This window comes from Vidua macroura, chromosome 1, assembly GCF_024509145.1.
Source record: "Vidua macroura isolate BioBank_ID:100142 chromosome 1, ASM2450914v1, whole genome shotgun sequence".
NCBI classification, from domain to species: Eukaryota; Metazoa; Chordata; class Aves; order Passeriformes; family Viduidae; genus Vidua; species Vidua macroura.
The window spans coordinates 94,501,417-94,523,219 of NC_071571.1; the positions used below are offsets into that span (position 1 = coordinate 94,501,417).

At 40.2% G+C, this 21,803-nt stretch overlaps 1 protein-coding gene across 5 annotated transcripts in view; it reads right to left on the reverse strand.

Annotated features, from left to right (window-relative positions):
• The window catches only part of CARMIL1 (capping protein regulator and myosin 1 linker 1), a 187,118-nt gene that overhangs the window by 160,840 nt on the left and 4,475 nt on the right, over positions 1–21,803 (reverse strand). The window lies entirely within an intron of this gene.

The following is a 21,803-nucleotide window of genomic DNA, read 5'->3' on the forward strand; positions in this document are numbered from 1 at the left end:
CCTTAAATTTAATTTTAAATTAATTGATTTAATTTAAAGTAATTCTGATATTTGGTCTTTGGAAGAACTGTTTTCAGAAACAAATGGAAAATTTCTGGTATCATGGTTAGAGCAAAGCCAGTGGAAGACAGCTGATGAGAGGCATTTATCTCAAAGGGAAAAGCACACCTCTTTCCTCCAGCACTTTGTGGGACTCCAGCCATGCCTGGATCAGAGAAGAGGCACCCATGCTGGCCACAGGAAGGGGACTGCTAAAGCACTTGCTGCATTCCCAAATTGCAGCAGGATAGTATCAAGGTCTCCATTCAGGATGGCCAAGGAGAGCCTTGCGACTCAAGAGACCTGTAACTGAAGTTACCTGCTCTTGACTAAATCCGCAGTCACTCAGGGCTGCGGTACAATACGTCTGAGCATTTCTCCCAACAGCTTCTTTTCTTGGGAGAGGAACAGCAGCACTGGACACTTTAAAGATCACATGGAGGTAGAAAAGGTGTCTAGCAGATGCCACAAAACATCTGCTAAATGTACTGCCACAGCCCACAGCAGGCAACCGCATAAACCATTATAGGCTTCAGAAGGCAACCAGAAGCTACAATTACAGCATGCCACAGCAGCACAGATGGAGAGATCAACAGCACCACCAAGTACCACATGCTTGTGGAAACTCATCACAGTAAGAACTCCCTGCATGCCAGCAGGAAAAAGGATGGTTATTACCCAAGGCAGCACCAAGCCACTCTTCCACTCCACAAACATGAAAGCCAAGTGCATAGAAGCAAGGTGAAAAATAATTATGTGTAGTCTGAGCCAGCTAAAAGACTTAGGCATTTAGCCTAAGCTGAAGCCTAGGCTAAATGGTCCTTTGGTCCTTCTGTAGTCACAGACAGGGTTCCCCTCCCCAGTTCCAGAGTTGTTCTTCAATTACTTAACTAGCTAAAATAACAAACCCTTTGCTTTTTAGCCAGCTAAATGTGCAGCAGATTCTGTCTTGCCTATGAGACTAGGGTCTCTTATTTAAGATGAAGATGTAAGGTCAAAACACCATCTGAAGAACCTGGGTCCAGAGCTTGCTCCTCAGCTGGTATCACATCTCAGTATCTTGGTGACAAGTTGACCACTGCATAAGAGCAGGTGGGTTACTCAGGATTCATCAGAGCTTAAGAGCAGGCATGCAGGCAAACACCAGCTGTAACAAATATGCCAGATATTGGAACTCCAGCAATTCAGGCAATTGTTTGTGTAACCCCAGCTAACATTTTTAACCTCTTTAGCTATGTCTGCTTTGATGTAGTGGGTACTTCTAAAAGGTAAAGGATTTTTAAAGTATCACATCCAGGAGACAGCTATTCAAGACCCCTATAACAAAAGGAAGAAAAACACAGGTCCATCTGTAAAACCAAACTTATCATTCGAATTTTAGCCAATACCATACTGTCACAAACTGCTGATATTATGCAATTACCCAGGCAACAGCTCTCCTTCCCTTTCCATCCTAAATAAAATTTACATCAGACCAAACTAATTCTTGCTTAAATGTAATATAATCAATGCAGACAATCTGAATTCAGCATAAAGATAAACCTCAGCACAGCTACTCTTATGGCTAACCACTGATGTCTATGAATTGAAACAGCTCCACAGCTGTGGATACACTCTAGATTTATGTATCTGTATCCTCAAACTCTCTGAAAGCACACACTTCCCGAGTTGCTAGTGTCACTCATTTTAACCTCAATAATCCTAACCACTATCACTGCACATGTTCTGCAGAACTCTGCCATGCTGCATTTATTCCTTGGAGATGGGAAAGAAAAAAAGGCCACAAATGAGTTCCTGGCCTCTTCAGGTTATTTCTCCCTTTGCTGGGGCCTGATCCTTACAAGCACAGCAGGACTTCCCCAGCATGGACTCATTTCTATTCTCTTCAGCAGGCAAGGCAGACACACAGCTCTGGTTGAGACTGGGGTTTACAGAATGATGCTGGGCAATTGTTTTCCTTGGCTCTGCAGCCTCTGATCTCCTATTTTAAAAACCTTCCATACCCTATAACCTCATTTTTAATTGCAAATTGCACAACGGTTTATTTGTGCATTCCTCATCCACATAGAAAAGCCTCTGCCAAAACAAGTACTCCTAAAAAAACAGCTGGGTTAACTGAGGCAGACTGCAAGATCTTTGAGAAATGAGGCTCATTAAGTACTTAACACTAGCGCAGTGTAAGCCCTTCATTCAAAACTCAGACCACAGATTTCCATTACTGACTGAAACAAAAGATCCAAGAGACAGGAAAGGGGAGGGAGGAAATGCATTTGAGCGTTTCCATCTGCTTTTTCCTTCTTGGCACCACGAAGCCCGCTAGCTACAGCTAACAAGCTATTACACCACACTTTGATTTGATACCTGGGTTCTGTCTGCACTAACAGGTATAACTGCCCTGCAGCAGCCCGAGTCTGCTCAGCCTACTCACTGGCTGTCACTCTGCTCATCACAGCAGTTCACTCAGGAAAACACACCAGAGCACGGTAATGGGCAGTTGATCTCTACCTGAAGAGCCTTTTCCCCTCCTCTTCTCCAGGGAAACATGAAAACCCACCACAAAGAGCTTGGTTTCTTGCCTGTGGCTAGCATAATAAATGATAAAGGAAATTCCAGGGTAGAGAGAAGGTTTAAAATTATTGGTATGGGTTTATTCCTTCAAAACATCCATAGGTTGTTGCTGCTGTCTCTATTAAGGGTGGAGCATTACAAAGAAATCATCTGTGGCAGTTATTATTTTCAACACAGGTAAGAGAAAAGTTGCAAAAGCCAAGCATGCCAAAAATATTAGGTCTCTCCCAAGCAATCATACAATTATCCACATTTCCATAAAATGCTTTATCAAAAGCAAGTTGCTTTAACAAAGGGAACATAAACCTGAGTGTAATGCCTTGCTTGAAGGGACAGAGCACTCAGATAATGAAAAGTAGAAAGGGAATAGTTCTTCAGAGAAGGAATCTTAAAAACTGTGGTATCAAGTTTTCAAGGGATCAGTGGACTTCTCTTCAAAGGAAAACAAACCGAGTGAAGCATTTCCTTCACTGAAAAAATAAAACTATCACAGAGCCCAGGGAATTTAGCTTAGCAGTAAATTTCTGATGGTATATGACTTCTCAGAGTTACTAGAAAATTTCAAATACATTTTAAACACTAATGACCTTCTAAATGGAAACTAATTAACTACTAGAGAAAGGATTATAACACATATCCCTCTGTATAAGGGAAGTTTCCAAAGTGAGTCAAAATTTGATCCTGTCTTACATCTGGCAAGTCCTAACTAGACAATCTTTTTGTACAAGAGCAAAAAGGATCAAGGTCAGTCAGTTTATTCACTACACACACAGACAACTGAGAAGTGCAAAGAAATTAATCACTTGAAGACCACTCAGCGTGGTCTTTCACTGTTGTTATTTGATATGGTCATTCAGCATTCTCACTCCACAGCAAAGGCCATCCTGACCATGTAAATAGTGTCTTTTCTTTCTCCTGAACTACGCAGAGAGGCAGTCTCTATCCTAGACCTCTTGCATTACAGGAATCAATCCCAAAATCAAACTGGGCCTAAAAAGTTTAAAAGCCTCCAGTTTCTCATGACAATTAATATTGCTCATATCCTCTATTTAACTACTAAAGAGCAATAGCTCTTCTTTAAAAGCTACAACATTGTTTTCAAGCTGGTTTCTTAGCAAAGATCTGTATTTCAGCCTCATCAATCAAAACTAGATAAATATTTATGGATGGTTCCCAAATCCTAGCATACCTTCCTAAAGTCTGTCTCAAATCTGTACACAACTGCATCAAATCAGATACTAATGTCACCAGTCAATAGCTTCAAGACTTTTAGTTGCAAGGATCTGACCCAACCCCTACGAGACCCACATTTTCCTAAGCAGCATCCTTTCACATTAACAAGAAGATCAGCACTTAAGTATTTTCAAGGTCATTTGAAAAATTAGCAGACCTGTAATACTGTAAATATTTTCTCATGCTCTTGCATACTGTGTATTTCTTAAATCTGTTAAATACCTTTTCTGCTTCCTGATATGTTTTTCCCTATTTACAATAAATCTGCCTGCATAGGGTTTTCCTTCAGAGAAGAGCTTTACATCTCAGTTACAGGTGATATTATCTAGAGTCAGAGACAATTCCCTTCTGGTAGGTTTTCCCTTTGATAATATATTGCAATAGTTTGCTATAATGCGCAAGCAAAATATATATATCTCACTAAAAATAAGCATTTTGAAAGCAGAAGGTAGCCTATATTAGTGTAAGAGAGAAATTTTTAACTACAGATTGTCATTTATTTGTCTAAGTCAGTGGCTATGTCTGCCCCAAAGTTCCCAGAATACCACAGCTTATTAGTGTTCAAGGACAATAACTTGCCCTGCAAAGAAAACACTTGTCCAGGAGAGCTTGTCACATGGAATTCACTGGAAAGCACAAACTGGAAAGCATCAAAACTACACCACAATAACTTAGATAATCAGAAGGCAGACAAGATGCTGGAAGAAAACAATTTTTTTTTTCATGATTTGGTTTGTTAAGCCCAACTCAAACTGTATTTTTGCTCAATGTGTTTTTTCCCAGCTGCAAAGGGAAACCTTTCCAGAAGGGCACCTTTCCAAGAAGGGCCTGCCTTCTTATGAAAACAGACAGCTGCTGAAACCTGACATTTTTTAAGTCCAGGATTCAAGACCTTATTCTCCTGTCATTAAACCATTTCCCTCATTCCACACAAATAATCACCTTTTTAATTTGCTGGAGAAAAATAAACAAAATTGATTGGATTTGTTTTGGTCTGGGGCTGTGGGGGGAAGACCCAAGGTACAGACTCAGCATGAATTGGTGTAGGATGATTTATGTGATGGCTGTAATAGGTGACAGCTCCGCTCAATTACTGGATGCTGCTGCCTAGAGGTTTTTATACATCTGCACCTCAGTATTTAATGCTATTAAATAATCATACTTAACATTCACTCAGTTATTAATATACTGCTTTGAGCTGCTGTTCAGAGTTTTATTACCAGCTAATCTAAAGAAACGAGCATGGCAGCAGACGTGACTGTCAACAGGACCTGAGGTAACAGATTTTCTTTCTGGCTTTCTGTCACTAGAAGCTGCCAGATCCCAACTTTCTAACTCTTCACCAATAAACGCAGCAGCTAAAATGCAGTGCAATTCAGAGTTAATGCCATCCTTTTGTACTCTGATACAATGTTATCTTGTCAGATACCAGAAGCGCCAAAAAGAAAAAAAAAAAAGGGGGGGGAGGCAGGAGATTATTTCCAAGTTTATATTTGTTCACAATCATTCCCAAAAAATTTACAAAAGGCAGAAAGAACAAAAGCAGTGAATACCTCAGCAATGCACTGTTTTCAGAGGGCAAGGCTAAGCCAACAACCACACACTGTTCTCAGCAAGCACCAGCAGTTGTAGGTTAATGTTCTCACACAAGTGCTCACTCCTTCCAAAAATGTTTGAGAAACAAAGTTTACTGAAAAAGTACCCACAGAAATGATAGAGGGGCTTTGCCCCATGAGTATTCACAGAAGACAAACATTAATATTCACAACAGAAATGTTTCTAGCATCTGCAAGTTTGGGTGTGGAAAAAACATTCAAACAAATACCAAGTAAGGCAGATGCAAGCCTCTGTACAGAAAGTGCTGAAAGAGCTCTGCACATGTGCCTGAGATTTTCAAGGAATGGTGTTAAATCCACCTAAAAACAAACACCATGCATTTTTGTAAACACATAACCACACTGAGGAGGTAAGGATACAAATTTATCCAATTACTCATTCATTGCATATGACACACTTGGTTTCAGTTAGTGCTCCCATAACTTCCACACTTTTTGTGGCTCAAAAAAAAATGAAAGTTTGACCCTATGCCTTGGAAACTTAAGCATTTCAGCAGATCCAATGTTACTGAAGAGCGTTCACCTAATAACTACACTTTTGGCACTGAACCAGCACTCCTTAACAAAAAGGGGTAGTGGTACATGTGGAACTAAACCAAACCAGTACTGACTCCAGGTCTATCAAGGGCCATGAGCATCAGCAGCACACTGATCCTGGGATCCAGCATCTCTCCTCCAAGGAGATGCTATGACCCAGAGGGAACTGTCCCACTATTTCAACACTGAGTGGAAGACCAAGAGCCTACGAGTCAGGAAGAACTGGTTTCCGGTAGCCAGCATTTTGAGGAGCCTTGCACACCACCTGCCATGCTCATGGCTACCTGACTGCTATTTCAGCAGCTGTAGGGCTTGGAACAGAAATACAGCTGCCCTTGGCCAGCTAAGAGTGAAGCTGTGTGACTGCTAAGATGATCACAGCTGAGACTAGATAAAATCCACAAGTGGATTCCAACACAAGAGGTGTTGGAAGGTTCAATTTCTTGGACTTCTTTACTAATAATGGTCTTAACATTGAGCATGTAGACAGAGTTCCCCAAAGCCTCCTTTGCTTTCTTCTCAGCTTCTCTTCACCCAGTTAGACAAACCCTAATTGACCTGTGCTCTGAGGAAAAAACTTGTGCCTTTGCTTACAGGTCTTCTGCTGCACAGAGGAGAACAGGGTTCACAGCTGTGGTCTGTCAAGTACAGAGAGCAAAAAGAAGGCTCACTCAGCAGTCTGAGTAATTCCTCTGGCCTTGATCTCATTCTCCCTGGCCTTGCTTTCAAATATCCTTCAGAGTCTCCTATCTACTTCTTTGTTCTTTTCTAGGGGAAGAGTCAGCTCTTCCACTGCTGGTTATCTCGGATAAAAAAACTGCTGTCCCGGGTCACTGCTGGCATTACACCCAACTGCAGGAGAAATCCTGAGGCTACCTCTCTTGACTCAAGAGATGAATCAGACACCAAAGGAATCTTACAGTCCCAAACTGATTATTTTCAAAGCAAACAAGTAAACATACACAGGTGAAAATTGAGCTAAAAATCTGCCATGGTTATATTTTCTGAGAAGAATCAGAAGCCAAAGGCCTGTATTTGGAAAGATACCTTCTTATCAAACCAAGATCAAGAGGTTAACTCTGTTGTTCTCCCTTTGGAGGAAAACCTGGTGTCCTGGATTAGTATCAGGTATGTCTTTAGCTCCCAAATACTGGAATGCTCATCAAAGAAAGGATAAATAAAATATAATGTAATAAAAACAAGTCAGAACACACCTAATAAGAATAGAAAGACAATACAATGCTTACATAAGATACAGCTTAGGAAGGAAACCCAAAGCCCTGATTTGTCTGTTTTTCTCAAATAATCATAGAACTTCAAATAACCTAAAAAACTTCAACACTGCATGTCTACACTCAGTTAATTTAAAAGTACAGCTTCAGAAATCTAGAACTCTTGTAGCCCATGTTAGAAATGCATACCTTTCAGTTTTATGCTCTGTGCTCTTAATGGGGGCTGCATACCAGCTACATCAAAACAGAAGAATGTAATAACAGCACACAAACTACACAGTAGGAACATTAATTTTCATGTAGAGCTAATATACTATCAAACCTCTAGAACTATTTTTCCAACACATGAGACATTCTTGTTTCTGTTTCCAGTAGGAATCTGGAAATATCAATAGAATTTATCTTTTCATGACTACAGGGTTTAAAGAGAAGTACAGGGAGTATCTACCAGCCTCTTAAGGAGTCTGGTCTGAAAAGCACTTCAGCAAAAAGTAAGAATGCTTATATTTGCAGGAAAAAAATTATAACCCTTCTAGACTCTCAGCAGAGGTTCTTAGGTTCAGCCACAGTGAAAGGGATTTTATAGCACTTGTCAAGCAGAAAGCATGTGTTTAATAATTAATAAATGAAGAAGATAAAGCTACAAGAATTCAGCAGCACAGAAGGTGAACCAGGCTCTGGTATTTCACAGCAAGTGTGAACAGAGGGCTGTGCTCAGGCTGAAACAAATGGGCCCTGCAGAATCTGCAGATGCACTCCCTGTCTGGGGAAAAACACATTCAGCAACCCAACACCATCTTGAGGCAAGAGGCAGCATGCTGGGCTCGGAAGATTTGATTTTATTGCCTCTTGTTTCAATTACTCTACTAACCTTAAAATAAGAATATAATATTACAATCTTTGAAATTTATATAGTCTATGTGTGATCTATTAGGCAATATATAACAAAGTAGCTCCTTACATCACAAACCCATCAAAAGCATCAGCTTGTGCTACATTATAGGGATTGGTATACATTCCTGGGAGGGATGATTACTATGCACACGTAAAAGCTCAACACTCATTTTACGCATGAACTCTACCTACAGGAATGGAAAAACATCAATATTTCCATTACAGATGCTTGAAAGCAACCTTATCACTCTATGGCAGAGTGATAACTGCAACCCACTATGAATCTTTACCTCCATGTAATGCTAAAATCAGCTCAGGAGAGATTTTCCATCACAGGGGGAATTAAAAAAGAAAAATTCAAAAAGGAGTATTTTTCTTACAGTAGCATCAACTAAATATTACAGCCAGAGGCTGCTGTGACCCAGATACTAAAGTTCCTCATGCCAATGCATCCAAAATGCCCCAAGCATTAACCTAATGCCTCATCCAACTGGCCTGACTCCATCACACACCAAAAGATCCACTTATCCTTGCACTGTGCCAGAAACATTGGACAGGGCAATCCAATCCACTCTTCACCTTGCAAGTGCGTGGGGTCTAAAAGCCACCTGAGAGTGCTCTTACACCACAAAGAGATTACAGCAAAGAAACCAAAATCGGATTTTAGTCACATCTTAAGTGAACAGATGGATTATTCAGAAAGCCAAAAATAGAACAGATTGGTGTTTAATGGATTTTCACCACCAAAGTTTAAATGACATGGCAAGACCAACTCCACCTGACCATGTATTTTTGTTTTTTTTCTCTTAAGACAATGCCATCAGATTATCCAAAGGTCAATTATGAAAACTTCTCTGCTCCCCAAGGGAGGGTCATCCAATATCCATGAATGTAAAGTCAATTACCCAACTTACTCAGTGTCTTTCAAGATACTAAGTGGCAAGAACCACACTGTACTTAACAACTCAACTTCACAAAAATGCATCTGAACCCTATATGTTTAAGGAATTTTTTTCAGCCTATTTTATCATATCAGATTATCAGATATTAAGTCAGAGAACTGAACCCAAAGACTAATGTACAGCTTGAAACAGTTTTGGGGGAGAGAGGAGCAATGTCTGTGCACCATATTTTAAAACACTTCTGCAATCCTCTGTCCATTTGCTAAATTTCCCACAAGGGTACTCCTACAGAAATAAAACCTATTCAAAAGTTGTGAAGCCACAACAGCTATTCTTTCAAAGGTAACTACAATGTCATAAGTAAATAAATAAATGTATGAAAATAACTTCTTTTCCCAAAGGTTCTCAAATTACTTTACCAATATCTAATGCAAATAACTCTCTTACCAATAAGTAATGCTCAGTGAGTTCAGTGCAGTATTTTTGCTGGGCCCATGGAAAGTACACTTGAAGAGAACACAAAAATACAAGAACAACTAAGGAAGCCTGCTTAATTCCTGCCAGGCTTCTGACAGAGCCTCTTGTCCCTGCCAGCTCTTCCTCTTTATATTCCAGGAAAAGCTGCTATTACCACTTCAAAAACAGTGACGCATGGGAGGTGGAGAAAGTTATTCCTCTTCTTTTTGGTAGTTCTGTCACAGTATATATTCCCTTTTGCACATGCTGAGGTTTCTCAGAAGTACTAACAGAGCAAAAAAAAAAAAAAAAAAAAAAAAAAAAAAAAAAAAAAAAAAAGGAGGTGAAGATGACATGGAAAACACTTCTGAGGGTGGCCCTTCATAGAACATGTATGATAAAAAGGCTGGTGAGAGCAAGTAGTCTTTCTGTTAGACTCCCTTACTCTCAATTCTTCAATGCTCTGAGAGAGCAAAACCAGTGAATCCCTTCTTCCCATCACATTCTGGAGCAGAGCACCATGCAGATTCCTGCATTTGGCAAGAGAGAGGTCTAGCATTACAGAAGGAGTTGTGCAAGCAGAGACACCTCCTCCCCCAGTACAGTCCAGCCTCTTCCAGCTCCCCTGCATGAAGTTACACAAGGAACAGACACGTTGTGGAACTTGAAACAGAGAGGCTACTGCACAGAAAAGCTTTCTTTGCAGCACATCTCAAAGTACACACATGGTGGCATTCCTCCTCCCAGGCACCACCCTGCCTTTGCTCTGAGGCACAGAACACCAGTACCAGGCAGCTCTGGCTCCCAGGAAAGGCAGAGGAAAGTTGGTTCCTAGTGCTCTGTGTCAAGCACAATTCCCTGACCCCTTCCACACAAGGTTTGTGCTGCTCCAAGCTGAAGGAAGAGGCACCATGGACATCACAGGAATCACAACCCAGAGAGCAGTGGGAGACTGGGGCAGTTTAAGAGGTGAAAGGGGAGGCCCAGGAGCTGACCTGCCAATGTTTCCTTCAATTATAAGTATGTCCTTAAGGCCAGTCTTGTTATCAAAGAACTGTCTGCAATTGTCTTTATGGTGAGAAGAAACAGGCACTCCAAACAGAAAAGCAACATAAGGAATATTCTAAAATAAACAATGGAAGATAAAAATAGAAAAATAAGACAGAGAAACAATGGAAAATATAAAATAGAAGAATAATGTATTTGGGGCAGCCTTAAGCCCTCAGGCTGAACAAAAACCTACTAAAATTGCATTAAGGATGCATTGTGATAAACTAATACCGTATAAAAACTTGCAGAATTTAAATTTCACACAATTTCTTGCACATATAAACAATAGCAGTACCATCTAATAACATTACAGGAAATACAGTAAAAGGATTGCATCACATTAGAAATATCACATGAAATTAGTATTTTTAGGTTTTCTATTTTTGGCTAAATGTTTTCAAAATATTTAACGTGGAGGAATATATTTCCAAGGCCTACAATAAACATTTACTGAGTTTCAGAAATCTTTGTCAGCTGGAAAGGGTGATAGTTTAACAATGAGAAGGCAAAAAGGCAATGTATTTTCAGTATCATCATTAAACCTGCAACAATCTATAAACTTTCTAATTCGAATATGCAACTTGTAAGAGCTGAGAGCTGCACCTCTTAGCTTTTTTTAGTAGTACTCAGTGTAGGCAAAAAAAAAAAACAAGCAATCATTAAAATTTGAAAACAACAACAAAAAAAAAACCCAACCAAAAAACCTAAGTCTCTGCAGTATTAGGTGACTCCTGAAGAATTTCCTTGGCATTTTGTCTAAAGACTGAACACACACTCTTCTCCAGATAAGCTGCTTTTCCAAACTTCAGTTGACATGCCTACATAGAACCCCAAGAGAATTAGCATGCAGCTTCTCCTGCAGTTTGCCAACATGGTGTAGCTAAGCAAGTAAATGGTAGGAAATTGGCTTTGAAATCACATGTGAAGGAAATAGTACAGATTACATAAAATGCAGTTAAATTCCATCAGCAGAGTCAAGTCTCATAGAGGATGTCTTCCCAAAGTAGAGATAGCACTATAAAACTTGGGTAACAAAGTATTGTATTCACAGATGAAACCCTTTTAAAGCTATTTTACAATCCTCTACGCTGCTCTGGCACCATCCACATCAGCTAATTACATTTAAATTGTTGTGTTATGTTACAGTTCTTTACTTGTTTTCTTTTAACTTTCTCCCTTTTCTCAGCCCAACTGCTCCTGTACCTAGAGATGTGGAGAGCACATCACCTAGAGGAATGCAAGTGAGTTGTGTCCATTGTACTGCCTTGCCTCCCCTCAGGACAAGCAGAATTTGCACAGCACTTTGTTGAGATGCTAGCAGTTGGTCTGGGGTTTAATGATGAGTTTGCTTGCTTTGTTGTGCTTCTGGGTTTTTTTTTTTTTTTGGTGGTTTTTGGTGGGTTTTTTTTGTTTGTTTGTTTGTTTTTGGGTTTTTTTTGGTTTTTTGGGGGTTTTTTTGGTTTTTTTTTTATGTTGTTTTTTTTTTTTTTAACCAAAGAGAGAACTTAAAGTCAAATTACACAAAGAGCACTGTAATGTCCAGCCTGAACCAAACTGCCACCATGGCACAAATAAAATAGACCTAGCATAGACTTTGATTAAATTGTACAAGGAAGCAGAGAACCTGGCTAGCAAGACAAGATAAAAATGTATACAGAGTAAGTTCATGGCAGCCTACAATACTTTTTGGCATAGCAGCATCATGCTTGGTCCATCATTCCTGTATTTGCAGGGATACTGAGGAATTTGAGGATATTTGTCTTATCTCTGTAAGGAAAGGAAACAAAAGTTGGGGAATATGGGCTGTTAGAAAAATAGGCATACTAGTGTGAGAAAGGGTAAACTAAAAAGCAAACCCCAGTCCTGACAGCAATCTGCACACGGGAAAGCTTCCAGGGACTTTTTGAAGCAGAGGATATGGAAGGACAGTAAAAAGGAAGACACAAGGTAAGAAAGAGAGCATAAAGATACCCATAGTGTACACAACAATTGTACACACAATACATCAATATGCTTTACCAAAAATGCAGTGATTTCAGCACCTTCCTGAGATGAGAAAAGAGAAAGCCTGTGGTTTTCTGCCACTTGCAAAATGCAGATGTGAAGAATAGCACAGTCAAGAAAACTGCTTGTTATATTTATAATTCATTTTTCATGCTACAAATTTAGTCTTGGGATATGAATAAACTTACCAAGGTGGCAGAAATTATTACTCAACAAAGCACCAGTACCTAACAAAGCTAATATTTCTTCAAATATTTACTTGCAACGTTGTAAATGCCAAAAGAAGAGATTGCCATCTGAACCCAGCTGCATTAAAAATCCAAACATCTGCTTTGACCTACCTTCACTGCTCCCTTCCTAAGGCTCCTTAGCTCCACATTGGAGTAGAGGCTCACATACATGGCTGTAAAAGGTATCATTCTTAAGCATCAGCCTCTAGTGTTTGTTAAGAGATGAACCTCTGAAAGGCTTTCCCTCTATCAATAGTTTTGTGTGAATAGTTTCAGTCTTGCTAGAGGTCTTCAAGGCAGAGAGGGAGAAGCCTTTTCATTCAAAGGTTGACCCTGAACAAACACAGCAGTGCCCTGTCTCCCAATTCAGATTGGAGTCAAAAGGCATTCACTTCCTGAAATCAAATCTGAGTAGAAACTGCCCTGCAGCAGCCATCTCACCCTCTTGTTTTGCTCCCTGGCCCCAAGAAGTAGGTATCTATAACTTTGCTCAAATCCTCAACATTTCATGGAGTTCTACAAAAGCAGTGGTTTGACCAAGTCTTAGGTACAAGGGAATGACTGCAGTTCAAGTGGTGTGTACCTTAAGTGGCTACTCCACAAAGACATGCCTGTGGCAAGAATCTTTGAGGCACAAAGTGGAAGTGGCTTGCTCCAAATGACCTCAGCTTCCTAAGACCTGGCTAAGAGTGTTTCCAAACATCCCAAACAGACCACTGTCTACCTCACAGCAGCATGCTGCTAACCACTGCTTCAGCTGTGGAAAGGGGGAAAAATTAGTTATTAACTGATCTAAAAAGCACAGAAAATGTAATGAAGGATGAAAATCTTGAGGGGAATATAGACCCAACATCTTCTCTTCAGTTTTCCACCTCCACATGCAAGCTTTGAGGCTCATCCTGCTGTCACACAGGCCTTCTACTGTATGCAGTGATATGAATTTGTCATTTGTCAGCCAAGGGGATAAGCTGCACAACATCCACACCAACAGGCCCAGACCACAATTACTGTAATTTTTTTTTAATAAAGGTCACTTTGCAAGGAAGATCCAGAAATGTAACCTGTTCAAATAAGAGCTACTCCTCACTTGACGACAGTTTCTACCCTGCAAACACTTTCCAGCAGTCCCACAGGACCCACAAACCCTTTTAATTTGTATCAACACCAGCAATGTGACTCCTTCTCTGAGCTTCATAGTAGAAACTTGTTTTGTTGTGCTAGCCTTAAATTTCACATGACACAGCTATTCAGATCTTATTTTGCAACCCCAACTCCCTGAGCCAGGGTCTCTCTTCCCTCATCCAGCAGGCCAATTAATTTGGTTAAATCTGTTTCAGGAGTGTAGGATTATAAGAATCTGGCTCTTACAATAACACTTTGCATCCTAACAGTTTGACATCTGAAATAAGCAAATTAGGGAAGCTATCACTAAGACAAATATATCATTCATGAGTTGGCACAGAGTAGATGTTTCAGAAACGGGGAGAGATGAGACAGGACCAAGGGCAGAAATCAGCCTGGGGACTCAGGTATCTGAACAGAGCACTACTAGCAGCAGCTAAATTTAAAGGATAATTTTCTATCCTGGGCCTGTAATTACTTTACACAGAATTAAATTACCATGAGAAAAGAAAAAGAATTCTAGGTGAGCGAAAGTATTTTAATAATCAAACAAATCAGTGGCATTCACCATTTTTTCCACCACAAGAATGGTTGAAGAGAGGGACTCTGAGCAACAAGAAGCATTTTTCACAGTACACTGCACTAACTTTTCACTTAGGAGTCCTTGCAGCCATTTGCAAGTTTACTGTGTCCTCCTTCACACTACTTAGACCAAAGTAAACTACATTCTCTGCATGAGAAGTCTTTTCTTAAAGTCAGTCAGGCAGATGAAACAAGCTGTAATAGGAAAAAAGAATAAAAAAAGAAACCCCACACAAATATATGTCTACCAAATAACACATTCTGCTCCTCTCCAAGTCTTCTCTTTCTTGGGGAAAAAAAAAGCCACCAATGGCAAAGAGTGCTGAGACAAGAAGTTGACCCTAATGCTCATTTTCTATTTTTTATTTCCAGCTTTAGGGAAATTATATATAATAATCAATCTTCTGCCTCTTTTATGCACAGATTTCAGTGAAAACCCTTGCGTTCAGTGAAGGCTCCATTTCATACATAATGGTGGCAAGGAGTCAGGCCCTCTCAAAGCAAAAGCACATTAGCAAACCACTTTGGTACATTATATATTCAGCAAGAGAAGTAGAAAGAGTGTGGCAGTTTAAAAAGGAAATGCTTTCTAATTGTGTTACCAAAAACTTGACAGGAGGAAAGAGTCCATGATCAATTCAGAGCCACAGTGGATTCCTCCCTCCCACCACTCTTTTTTACCCCAATATCTGTTAGAGCTGCATACAGAAAACCAGAACGTGCTAAGAGTGAGATCATGTCCACATTTCCTCCTTCCAGAACACTGCAGGTGAGTGTGCAAATGCAAAGGACATGAGCCAGGACAACAGCAGGTGCTTTAAGGGCACTGAAAAAAGAGTCCCTTTTTCTTTCCTTTCCCTGCCTGCACCAGTTGCCCAGAACTACAGAAAGGGAGAAGAAAAACTGTATTTCTGTCCTCCCAAAGCATGGAAAGAACACACTAGGTGTAAGAAATGATCTTGAATTTCTACACTTGCATGCACTATCACCAGCAATTCATTGAACCACTGAATCACTGAACCATAGAACAGTTTGGGTTGGAAGAGACCTTAAAGGCCTTCTCATTCCAACCCCCTGCAAGGAGCAGGGACACTTTCTACAAGACCAGGTTGCCCAAAGCCCCATCCAGCCTGGCTTTGAACACATGCAGGGATAGGGCATCCACAAATTCTCTGGGCAACCTGTTCCAGCGTCTCAGCACCCTCATCATAAGAAATGTCTTCCTTACATCTAGTCTAAACTAATCCTCTTTTAGTTTGAGACCATTCCCCCTTTTCCTATCACAACAGGTACTGTTAAAAATTTTGACTCAGTTTTTCTTATAAGCCCACTTTAAGTACTGGAAGGTTGCAGTAGGGACTCCTTGGAGCCTTTTCTTCTCCAGGCTGAAAAACCCCAATTCTCTCATCCTACCTTCATAAGAGAGGTGCTTCAGTCCTCTGATCATCTTCATGGTACTCGTCTGCACTCACTCCAGGTCCATGTCCCTACATTGAGGGCCACAGAGCTGGACACAGCACTTCAGATGGGGTCTCACAAGCATGGAGTAGAGGGGAGAATCCCTGGGGATACTCACTCCAACAGGTGGGTCCATGTCCTTCATATGTTGGGGGTCCCAGAGCTGGACACAGTACTCCAGAATGACAGGTTTATAAATTTTCCCACCAGTCAGAAGTAACCTTATGTATCAGTGTATAACATAAATGTAAATTTCAATGAAACTTGCACACGTGTATTTTTTCAAATGTTTCCTATTTTGGAAACATATGCAACTGCATGACTGAATTTATAAATTCTATTTCCTGCAGTACTCTTCTTGTTTCAGTTTTTTGTAGCAATCTTACAGGCCACAGTTCAGTTGCTTTCTAGGAGGCACCTTGTAAATGTATTAAAATACATTTTCACATCTAAGTATTTTTGATTACCCTACCTCACTTCACTTAGATTTCCTGACATGAGGGATGTACCAACACCTACCTCCTTTCATCTTCATAAAGACACACTTAAGATATATGTCATAACAGTCAATGTTCTGGGCAGGGAAGAGGAAACACCATTATTTTTAAAGAATGTCCCTATTTAACATTATTATCACACACCAGCTGTCATGATATAACGTGTGAGATTGCACACATTTTATGTAAAACCAACCTTAGACAACCCTGTGAGCTTCATGCTCTTAGTGGTTTAAGAGAAGTGCCTATTTTTTAAGGCAGGATGTGAAATTCATCTCTGTTCAAACTGAATATCACGGATGGACCAAGACAAAAGATGAGCAATGGAAAACAAGCACCAGAGCTTTTAATCCCAAAATAGTTTTGACAGTGCAAAATTCTACTGCCTCCACCTGGAGACTGCCACCCTGATAGCTGAACCGGAGCTCAGGCTTTTCTCCGTTGCTTCATGAGAGTCAGCCACATTGTTCAAGCAGTATTCAGAAGCCACATGGAGAGGACACAAAATGGCCATAATTGCTCCTTTGAAAGTAAACACAGATTTTATTTTTTAAATAGAATTCTAGTCTTTATAAGAGAGTCTTTAGAAGCAGAACATGAAATCTCAGACCATGTGCATAGAAAAAATATAAACTTCTTCGACAGGAGTCAACTCAGTTTTTTGTTTTAAAAGCCCATGGAAACATATGTCCCAGAGAAAGTGACAAAGACATATGAATTGCTCCCAGTGAATTTATGTTGGGCATACAGTACATTTTAAGGAGAGCCACCTGCCAAAGCAACTGTCTCAGTTTCAGAAGTAGCACTGTGATATTTTAACAAAGAGAATGTAAATGACTGAGGGCAGAAGCATAACAGAGACTCCTCAATGGGATTTCCTAATAAAGTGCTTTTGGTCACTATAACACTATTCTATAGCCTTAAGGTTAGGGAAAAAAACAACAAAAAAAAAAAAATCAAAATAAACCCAGCAACAAAGCAAAGGAACCTGACCAAACATATAGACAGCATGGCCACTTGCAATATTTCCTTATCTTTTATGTCTAAAATACTACTACTTTGGAAAGGAAAACTAATCTCAAAGGCAACTAGAGCAGGAATATTCTCTTTTCCTAACAGTAAAGAAAAAAAATAAGATGAATCCTGAATTCTGACCTGTCATGAACCACTCTTAAAAACATCAATATTTCATAAGGAGTTGGTCACATTTATTTCACACAATTGCTTTAGCTCACATTTTAACTTGTCAGTGTTTGCTGCTAATTACAATAAATCTGAGAGGAAGAAAATGCAGTAGGAAATAATCAACAAAATTATATACAGATATCTTGGCTATTTTGAGGAGGGAAAAGCAGCACCACAAATACCAAAGCTAAGAAGAAGCCCAGTCCCTAAAAGCATTTGTCTGCATGTGATAACCTGATAAGCACTGAGTCCTCTGGATTTAAAAAAAAAAAAAAAAAAAAAAAAAGAGAGAGAGAGAGAAGAAAATACTGAAGTATCTCATAGACTCCAGCAGGGCATTCTGCCTGATCCCTTATTGTGGCAAAAGGTGGAGACCTCAGAAGAGGGAGTAGGTGTAAAGTTTCTCTTCTTTTTCTGGCTGTCTCCCCCCACTCCCCTCTTATCATCACAACTGAGACCTCTCCATACCCATCAGCTTAAGCTAAAACTGGAGAGAAGGTCAGAAGATGTCAGTGTGTGGAAAAACACCGCAGACACTCAGCATGATGCCTTAAACCTTGTCCTCATTAAAAAAAAAAAAAAGTTTAAACAAAACAATCACACAAAACCAAAGCAATCCTCCGCTGATTAGAAAAGAGTGACGTCTTTATTTATTTTAACCCAATAAGAATACTGTTGTGAGCATCACACTGAAGCTGGGTCCATTCCTGCAGGAGTACTCTGCCTCTGGCTGAGGGCCACCTGGGGCAGCCTGCTCGAGGGCTCTGCCACAGCTGGGCTGCCTGCAGCCAACACGGCGCAGGTATGTGACCCCAAAAGTAAGAGCAAGCCTTGACCAGGGCTCCCCACCTTGCTTCAGAGCTCTGGCACTCAACTCTGGCCTGAGCAATGCCACAGCTACACCTGCACTTGGTTGTTTTCCCAGCTGAGGCCGCGGGCCACCGCAGCGCTGGAGACCACTCAGCTGCCACGCCAGTCCTGCTGAGTGTCTCCCTGGCCCACAGTGGGACTGTGCCCTGCTGGGGAGCCCCACGAGGTCTGTTCTGCTCACCCTGTGGGGCACCGTGTCACCTGTCAAGGTCTCCCATATGCCTACATGTTTCCTCACATTCCCCAGTGCAGCTTGGCTCTGCCAGAGTGCCCAGATGGGACTGGGGTTTAGCCCTAATCGCTTGAGGACTGATTTTTCTGCCTGTTCAAGCTGATTATTGCCTTTTCAGGGCTGGATACCCGTTTGCTGCCCGAACACATGAGATTTGGTGTCAGCAGACCACAGGCAGCTCAGCAGCTCATGATGTTTACTGTTTTGCATCATTATGACTAACTGAAAAACTAAATAACTGCAGATTGAGATTGCTGAGGCAGCAAACTCCTTGTGCAGACTGAAAAATCTGGTTTATATCAAAATTCCTAGACATAATTTCCAAACTCTGGCACCCAAAGCATTTTAAAGCAGGCGTGGTCTTTATCTACCAACTTCACCAGTTTAATACTGGGATCCTATTGCAAGCAACACCAGGGGTTTTGCTCTGTTTTTTCTGTAGTCTCAGATTCTAATTTCCATATTAATTATCAGAGGAATTTCCTATAGCAGAGTGATTCAAGTACATGGTTACATCCATATTCTAGTACTCTGCACCTTGAATACACTGTGAACAACAGGGCCAGCAGTCAAGTGTTTTTATAGTTACCTGCCAAGTGCAGTCATTTTTAAATAATCTCCCTTGCTCAAAGTGGTACTGATTTTGCTGGAGTTTCCTAGGAAGAAAGGATGAGAGATCATTTAATTAAAGTGCAGATTTGGGTGTCAGGCTCAGTGCCAGCCTCTGTGATCAACCTCCTCTAAAGCCATGAGCATATTTCACAACAGCTCCAGAGTTACCTAGATGAGGGCAACTGCTATTTTCTCCCTATTAAGTGCTGGACCCAAAGCATGGCACCTAATTTGATTATAAACTCGCAACTACTAATAAAGTCAACCCAAAATCTCAAAACAATCCAGTGCCACATGTGCACTCAAGAGACAGTACGTAGAAGATTAATGCTTCAAAACCAAGCTCTCAGGAGTCAAGGAGTGCTGGCAGGAAGGCTGCCCATGCAATCACATTTGAGCCCCTCTGCTGCATTCACTTAAGGATACAGTCTTTAATTACGGAACTGCTTTTGCTGCCAACACTTCATTCAGCATTCCATTTGACAGGCTCACCCAAGGCACAGCAACTTGGTTTTACCTGCTTCGGTCAGAACACAGCCATATGCATTATTTACTGAAAACTTTTAAGTTCCAGCTCGGAGTACAAAAATTCTTAGTTTTGCAGGCAGATTTCCTGTAGCATTTAGTATTAAGCACTCACTTCTGAAGCAAAGTTATTTATTTTCAGTGTCACTCTTTCAATGAGAGAAGGGTATATGCCCTCTACTACACAGGTAAGAAGTGAGACTGTGCTGACACAGTAAGGCCAAAAAAGTTTCCATTAATTTGAGGTACCAAACTTAAGGTGTTTCTGGTGTAATTTTTTCCAGAGCATTCCGCATTTCATAGAACTTTGCGTCCCAAAAATGAACCACTGTCTCTACAGGCCTTTGCCACAGCAGACAACATTCAGCACCTCTGCAAAAAAAGAAAAAAACCGCCCCAAAATGACAAAAACAACCCAAAAACCCAAACAAACAAACAAAAAAAAAACCAAACCAAACAATCCAACAAAGATTTACACAGTCAGAGAAACATTGTATAAAAGACATCTTTAGTGATTTGTGCAGCTTCACAAAAGGCAGTTTTCTTCTATGGCAAAGGAAAACACAAAATCCAATTCCAGCAATCAATAATCAATTTCTCTAAGAATAATTTTTTTTCCCACCAATATAAATCCCCTGCATTTCTGCATCAAAGAATAAGTGGTTATACCAGGCAACATCCAGTAAATCATTTCCCTGAAACCTTATCTTGTGCACTGAAACCTACATGTATGTACACAAGTAGTGCTCACTAACTCATGAACCTGTGAAAGGTTCTCTCCCTTTCAGTACCTCTTCAGTCATGGAAGGTGAAAGACCCCCACCTGAGAGCTTAGGAGATTAAAGAGAGAAAAACCATCCAAGTCATCACATTTAGGCATTTTACTGCCAAGTAGTACATCCCTCAGAAACCTCACTGATGATTCAAAGCTTGACATTCTCTTGGTCCCATCAGTACAGAACAGTATTTCAGTGTTTCCACAATATATTTCACTATTGATAATAGTTATGATTCCATGTAAGTCAAAAAGTCAATCAAGTGTAACAACTTCAGTGAAACCTGTCAGCCTTCCCTATAAACATGGCTTTCAAATAAATAGAGACAATCAATCAACATTCACATATTCAATCTATTTCCAGTACAGAAACTGTAAATCAAGGAACTAGATATAGCATGGGTAGATATTAAGCAGAAAATATTTCAAGTTCCTTTAAGTAGCGGCTCTCACAGAAAAGTGAGTCATTATCTACAGTCTTAATGCCCAGGGATAGCAACACGTACTTTAAGAAGATAATTCCGAAGTGATTAAAAAGTTGCGGTTTTGAAAGACAAAATAGCACATCTGCATGGAGAATGTACCTAATATCTGTAACGACAGCTTTGGCAACAAAACTTTCAAATATAAAACAGCCCGAGCACATGACACCAAATCTCAAATATCTTGCAAAATATTATGACAGAATTGTACTTATTTGTGTTTGTTACTCTAAGAGTTCTCCTGGCAGAAATGTATCAAAAGAGCAAGGAAATACAGTTCCATGTCTTTTTGCATATTCAAGATAGTATGCAAATGCAGAGGCTCATTACCACAGCTTTCTTCCTATCAAGAGAGGCCAGCAAAACTATTCTTGGAAAAACAGGAAAGCATACTTAAGTGAGATTAATTTGACACTCCTCAACTAGAGTTTTAAGAACAATTTAGAATCCCACACATTAAGCATTTATTTTAAAATGCAGATGTATGACTTAACAGAGAATATCAAAAAACACAAATAGTCACTTGAGTTCAAAAAGCCCAACAGTTTTACTGTTGCTCTTCACTGCATAACAGCTTCAGATTCTCAAAATTAATTCTACACACTTCATTTTGCATTTCTTGGCCACTTAAAACTCTTATGGATGTAAACAGGAAACCTAACCAGCAAAGGCAGCAGAATATTTTAGAACAGATTCTGATAA